Genomic DNA, 8,188 nt, shown 5'->3' with positions numbered 1-8,188 from the left:
TTGTAGCGTAGTGTAAATTGGTCTTCTAATACTAAAACATTATAAAACATAAATAGATTACATGTAATACAGGAGACTTAAAAAAGTGTTAAAATCTCATGGTACAAAAAAGAAAATGTCTCGAGTGTGAATTTAAAAATGGAGTTACTACAAAAAAGAAGATGGTACATACCTTTGAATATTAAAAAAATATTTGAAAAATTTTAATTTTTTTTTGTAGATTGTGTAGTTAATACTAAAAATTAGTAAGGAAATAAAAATGATTATAAATTAAAAAAATCTTCGACGTTTGTTCTTAGAGCATGTGAAACATTAATAATTACCAAAAAATTTGAGTAGGTACCTTTAAATATTAAAAGTATTTGAAAAATTTTAATTTTTGTAGATTGTGTAGTTAATACTAAAAAAATTAGTATGGAAATAAAAATACATATCAATTAAAAAAAAATCTTCAGCGTTTGTTCTTAGAGCGTAGTTCGAGTATGTCCGAACTTTCCCCGATCCCCAATATAATCTACTTCTTCTTGTAGTGCTCCATCCATTTTGGATGTTGAACGATTATCCTAGAAATATATACTTTGCATACTAATGTACTGAAAAGATTTGTAGTTGTTGTGCTGCACCACATATATAGATTTTTTAGCCAGAAAATCCTTCACCTTCCTGGTTTTCTTCTACTTTTCTCTGTAAAATTAGTTGCAGCAGTTTCATATCTTCGCTCTTTCTTACAATGTGTCGGATGTATTCGATTTTAACTGTTTTATTGTGGGTACCAGCTCTTTTTCTTTTTTAATTCTTAATAAAATAATCTAATTAGTTACGTGATCTGAGGTAAGATATATACAAAAATAAGAAAAAAAATGTTTTATTTCTTTGGAATAAAATAAAAAAGCCAAGTTGGTTTGACTGGTTTTAAAGTATTGCAGTGCAGGGGATTTGAACCTATGATCCAACACTTACTTATTTTCAATGCAATGTAACAAAGTCTTAAATCGCTCGACCAACGTGGCTTTGGAACTTTGCTCTAAAAAACAACGATGATATTCACATGTTATGACCTTCCTATTGACAATAAAAAGAAATAAAATGTTTTTCAAATAATATTTTATTCAAAATACTGTTATTTAGAGTGTGAGCTTTATGATTTATAAATAAAAAAATCTTTGACGTTTGTTCTTAGAGCATGTGAAACATTAATAATTACCAAAAAATTACGGTACCTTTAAATATTAAAAGTATTTGAAAAATTTTAATTTTTGTAGATTGTGTAGTTAATACCAAAAATTAGTGTGGAAATAAAAATAAATATCAACTAAAAAAAAATTTTCAGCGTTTGTTCTTAGAGCGTAGTTCGAGTATGCCCGAACTTTCCCGATTTCCCAATATTAGCTGTGAGTTTTGGCTTAGGATACCCATATAAAAAGCATGGAAAACGAAAAGTTTCAGCGTTTGTTCTTAGAGCGTAGTTCGAGTATGCCCGAACTTTCCCCGATTTCCCAATATTAGCTGTGAGTTTTGGCATAGGATACCCATATAAAAAGCATAGAAAACGGAAAGTTTACCTTGGACAAGTGACGCCGTCACTTGTCCAAGGTAAACTTTCCGTTTTCCATGCTTTTTATATGGGTATCCTATGCCAAAACTCACAGCTAATATTGGGAAATCGGGAAAGTTCGGGCATACTCGAACTACGCTCTAAGAACAAACGCTGAAACTTTTCGTTTTCCATGCTTTTTATATGGGTATCCTAAGCCAAAACTCACAGCTAATATTGGGAAATCGGGAAAGTTCGGGCATACTCGAACTACGCTCTAAGAACAAACGCTGAAAATTTTTTTTTAGTTGATATTTATTTTTATTTCCACACTAATTTTTGGTATTAACTACACAATCTACAAAAATTAAAATTTTTCAAATACTTTTAATATTTAAAGGTACCGTAATTTTTTGGTAATTATTAATGTTTCACATGCTCTAAGAACAAACGTCAAAGATTTTTTTATTTATAATCATAAAGCTCACACTCTAAATAACAGTATTTTGAATAAAATATTATTTGAAAAACATTTTATTTCTTTTTATTGTCAATAGGAAGGTCATAACATGTGAATATCATCGTTGTTTTTTAGAGCAAAGTTCCAAAGCCACGTTGGTCGAGCGATTTAAGACTTTGTTACATTGCATTGAAAATAAGTAAGTGTTGGATCATAGGTTCAAATCCCCTGCACTGCAATACTTTAAACCAGTCAACCAACTTGGCTTTTTTATTTTATTCCAAAGAAATAAAACATTTTTTTTCTTATTTTTGTATATATCTTACTCAGATCACGTAACTAATTAGATTATTTTATTAAGAATTAAAAAAGAAAAAGAGCTGGTACCCACAATAAAACAGTTAAAATCGAATACATCCGACACATTGTAAGAAAGAGCGAAGATATGAACTGCTGCAACTAATTTTACAGAGAAAAGTAGAAGAAAACCAGGAAGGTGAAGGATTTTCTGGCTAAAAAATCTATATATGTGGTGCAGCACAACAACTACAAATCTTTTCAGTACATTAGTATGCAAAGTATATATTTCTAGGATAATCGTCAACATCCAAAATGGATGAGCACTACAAGAAGAAGTAGATATATTGGGGATCGGGGAAAGTTCGGACATACTCGAACTACGCTCTAAGAACAAACGCTGAAGATTTTTTTTAATTGATATGTATTTTTATTTCCATACTAATTTTTTAGTATTAACTACACAATCTACAAAAATTAAAATTTTTCAAATACTTTTAATATTTAAAGGTACCTACTCAAATTTTTTGGTAATTATTAATGTTTCACATGCTCTAAGAACAAACGTCGAAGATTTTTTTAATTTATAATCATTTTTATTTCCTTACTAATTTTTAGTATTAACTACACAATCTACAAAAAAAATTAAAATTTTTCAAATATTTTTTAATATTCAAAGGTATGTACCATCTTCTTTTTTGTAGTAACTCCATTTTTAAATTCACACTCGAGACATTTTCTTTTTTGTACCATGAGATTTTAACACTTTTTTAAGTCTCCTGTATTACTTTAATCTATTATGTTTTATAATGTTTTAGTATTAGAAGACCAATTTACACTACGCTACAACGAATGTCTCTTTGGAATTATTGTGTTATCAGATACACATACCTATCATAATCCTATAAAACCAATCCAAATTCTACAAAAAAATCGTAATTACACGAGGTTAGACAACTTCATAAAAATCAAAATAAATTAAAGATGTTACTCAACAGATTAAAAAGACAGTGAATAAAATGGTGAAATAGTAAATTTTTCCAATAAAACTGTGTGAATTAGATTTTTTTTTCGGTAAATAGACAAATTCGTTGAAGTTTTTCAGAAATATTGTAAAATAGGCTAAATATACTCAGTTTTTTGGACATTCAGCCAACATTGCTTTAAACTTTTTAAGTAAATAATGTTGTAATTGTATAAATACATCGTCAGAATGAAAGAGATTGGTTGGTATAGTTTTTGAAAACATAGTTATTGCTGCATAATATATCATAGTGATACCTATTTCATAATTTATAAATTAACTGGATGATGGATAATTAGAAACGATCTTAAAAATCTTGAAATAATAAGTATGAACAATATAAATTTTAATTCATGTTTAGACTAAATAAACAAGATTTCATGAGATTTTAAACCTTTTTTAAGTCTCCTGTATTGCTTTACTCTATTATTTTTTTATAATATTTTAGTATTAGAAGACCAATTTATACTAAGCTACAAAGAATGTCTCTTTGAAATTATTGCGTAATCAGATACACATACCTATCATAATTCAATACAACCAGTCCAAATTCTACAAAAAATCGTAATTAGAGGAGGTTAGAAAACTTCTTAAAAATCAAAATAAATTAAAGATGTTACTCAACAGATTAAAAAGACAGTGAATAAAAATGGTAAATAGCAAAGTTTTCCGATAAAACTGCGTGAATTAGATTTTTTTTTTCGCTAAATAGACAAATTCGTTGAAGTTTTTCAGAAATATTGTAAAAGAGGCTAAATATACTCAGTTTCTTGGACATTCAGCCAACATTACTTTAAAATTTTCAAGTGAATAATGTATATAATATGTATTTGTTGTATCGATAGTTTTGCTTGTAAGATGTTTATTTCGTATCTCATGCACTCTGATATTCGTAATTTACTTCTTAGTTCTATTATGTATTGTTTATTTAATTCGATATTTCTTTTTTTTGTAAGATTTTAATGATACGGTGAAACAGTAAATTTTTCCAATAAATCTGGGTGAATTAGTTTTCTTTTTTGGTTATATAGTGTAACAACCTAGACACCTTTTTTTCCAGCAGTAATGATATTTTATTTCAATATTTCCATCGTCACTACGATGAGAGTCGTAGGTAATCATTTAATTTTAGAAAATATTTATCCTGAATAAGATTCAAATTTACATGTTTATCAAGTTTGTTTTGTTTAGGCAAGCAGGCACTAATTCGTAAAATTATTTTTCCTTAACTTGATTTAATTCCAAAGCATAAACATTCACTGATATACTATTTACTATTTCAAACTTCGAGTTATGACTTATTGGAGCTTCCAAGTCCTCGGTTTTCAAAACAGTATATGGATATGACGATGTAAGTTCTTTATTTATTTTATTTTAGCTGGATAAAGAGAGCTAATAATCATCTAATAAAAGCAATTTTGATCATCATTTTTGATATTTATGTACCAAATTATGTACAGTTTTTTAGACGTTGTCAACACTGCTTTAAAATATTTCGGCAAATAATGGTGTAATTGTAGAAATACATTTGAAACTAGCCAATATGAAGGAGATTGGTTGGTAGCGTTTTTTGAAAGCATAATATCTTAAGGAGTTACTTATTGCATTTATAAATTAACTCGATGATGGGTAAGTAAAAATTGGGTAATATGTATTGAAAATGTGACAGTATACCTACAACAAAAGACACGATATCTTAAAATTTTTGAAATAATAAATATGAATACTAATATCCTATTTCAAGCTGGATGAGAAGCTAGAAGATAGAACTAGAAATTTTAATTCATGTTTAGACTAAATAGTCAAGATTTTTGAATTTGGTGTGCCTCTTGTATGGCTTTTCCAATGCTTGAATTTTGTATCTTATACATACCGTATTATTTTCTTCCATAGACAAATGTATCACAATATGAAAGTTCTAATCTGATTCTGATTCTAATTCTAATTTTTCCATAAGTGAATTAGAAACCTGTTTAAAATGCAATTAAAATACTGTACTTATAGAATGATTAAGAAAATTTCCGATTGTAGTAATGGCGTTAGTGCAAATAAAGAATTATATCGACACACACCTTAAGTTTCCAGATGGTTGGTAAGAATATATTTAGTTCGAATTATTTTAAAACCGTCCAAAGATCCTTCGAAACCTAGTTCGAATTATTTTAAAACCGTCCAAAGATCCTTCGAAACCAGAATCATACCAGGGTAAATTCTTAGAGTCATGCGTACTAAAAACATTCGAAAGAATGATTAAGTCATAATTAATAATGACATTATTTTCTACCTACGTATCGTGTATTTTTCGTGTTTTTTTTGTATCTTTCGTAAAACAATAAGGAGCGCTAGAAAATGTATTATTTATTATTTTTATTGTGAATAAGCCACATTTTTACTTTAAAATTAGTTTATTTTGACCTATCGATTTCCCTTTCGGAGATCATTCTCATAGTACAAATGTATTTGATTTTTTTTTGATTGGATCAATAGAAGTTCGATTTTTTGCTTATTATTAACTTGTGTATACCCATAATAAGTAATTTTCTCAATCGGATTACTCTAATTATACTAAAAGACTTTTGCTTTGAAAATTTGCGACCTATTTCTATTAGATATCTTCCTTTTAGATATATTTTTTGTCTTTGTCATTTATATTGCACTAAGTCGAAGTTCTTTTTCATATCGATGAATTCAATTTGTTTTATGCATGGGATTTTATTTGAGATCACATTTAAAACGTACTTTATAACAAAAATTTGTATTCTCCAACTGATTAGAACTCTAAATCTGGTTTGAAAATAATATGAGAAATATCGGTGGTTTGGACTTAGCGAAAGAATTTATCTGATATGTATTGTAGGTATTATCGATATAATGATAGATTTAGCAATTAGTGGTTTGCATATATTTATGCTTCATATACTGACATTTTGCACCTAGGGAGAGATAATGTAAATATTGAGAGTTGCATGGTAAATATAAGAGGTTTACTAGTTTGGACATAATGAAAGAACGCCTGTGTATAATAGAGTACGAAAGATTTGGATGTTTCTCAGTAAAAACGAAAATACTAAAGCCCTTTTGACATGCTGATGTATTTGATTTTTATGTCTGACTAGAACTCTAAATCTGGTTTGCATACAGAGTGAGTTTTATGTATGGAAACACTCAATTATCTCGGAAACGGCTTGCAAGATTTTTATAGATTTTGATGGGTATGAATTTTCTGAGGCGGTCTATATTATAGTGACAATTACATTGTTGTCAGATTTTCCGTTTTTCTGGAAATCCAATTCCGTATTTCTAATAGGACAAGAAGTCGTTATTTGAGTTTTGAAGTCCTAAAGAAATACTGATTATTTTTCATGTTATTTTCCCTACAACTAAATGCCATAATTTCGAAGTTATTGCTACATTTATTAAAAAATTTAAACAAATTATAAAAACCAATGGTGTACAAAAGTAGACAAACACGATAGTATACGAACAGTTTGGATGTTTCTTAGTAGAAACGAAAATACTAAAACCCTTTTGACATGCTGATGTATTTGATTTTTATGCTTGACTAGAACTCTAAATCTGGTTTGAAAATAATGTGAGAAATATCGGTGGTTTGGACTTAGCGAAAGAATTTATCTGATATGTATTTTAGGTATTAGCGATATAATGATAGATTTAGCAATTGGTGGTTTGCATATATTTGTATTCCATTTTGATACACTGATATTTTCTAGGAAGAAATAATGTAAATATTGAGAGTTGCATGGTAAATATAAGAGGTTTACTAGTTTGGACATATAGAAAGAACGCCCGTGTATAATATTTTACGAAAGATTTGGATGTTTCTCAGTAGAAAAGAAAATACTAAAGCCTTTTTGACATGCTGATGTATTTGATTTTTATGCCATTGTATTTTATTGGTTGAGGTACTGTAAGTTACGATTGGACTTGGGAATTTACCAATGTTTTATCTACTTGCATGGGAATATAAACTATTTGCGATTTCCTAATGCGTTTCCTGTGAATTATCTACTAAAATTGTAATTAAGACAATCGATAACTTAATGGTGTTCTTTCCTCGATTTAGTTTCAAGTCTTCTATAGTCTGTCACAAAAGAGGATACTTTGTTAAAAATATCCCCTATAAGCAAATTAGAATGGTGTCGGGCGAAATTTTTGGGCAGAAATTGTTTAATATTTTTTTTAACGAATTCAAAACATCACCTTTTTGTCCGCGAAAATATGTTTTTAGCATTTTTGGGTCATCTTAAATAAAAAAGATCTGTCATTTTATTAAAACTTACGAGTTTTTCAAGCATCGCAAATGCATATTGGAAACTCGAAACTATCAACTTTCAGAAATATGACAAAAAACCTTTATTGTTTATAATTACCTAAGAAACCTAAAAAACACATTTTCGAGGCAAAAAAAGTAATTTGGAATTTGCTTAAAAAATTGTTTCGCCCGGCACCCTTCTGAATTGTTTAAAGGGGACATTTTTGAACAGGAATCCGCAAAGAAATCGAGTCAAAAACATTTTTAATACGAAAGTGGCCTCACACATGGATTAATATGGAAGAAAAACTAATAATATCTGATTGTTTTTTGGTTACTATATACTTTTCTGCAAGTTTCTCCTGGTACAATAAATCAAATATAAATTCATTGTGTAATGTTTTGATGTTATTATCAGTATATTTTGAAAACAGCAGTATTGTAAATTTTTACTGACTGAGAATATTTTAAAAATTAGGAATTTGTATTTTGAATGCTAAAGAAGTTTTTAGAAATCTTCAATTTTATAGAAAGGGAAACGGAGGAATTAAAAATACTGCTTACTACACTTTGTTAAATGCCTCTTCTATATCAACATAT

Source organism: Diabrotica virgifera, chromosome 7 (genome assembly GCF_917563875.1).
Source record: "Diabrotica virgifera virgifera chromosome 7, PGI_DIABVI_V3a".
NCBI classification, from domain to species: Eukaryota; Metazoa; Arthropoda; class Insecta; order Coleoptera; family Chrysomelidae; genus Diabrotica; species Diabrotica virgifera.
Note: the sequence above shows the minus strand (reverse complement) of the source record.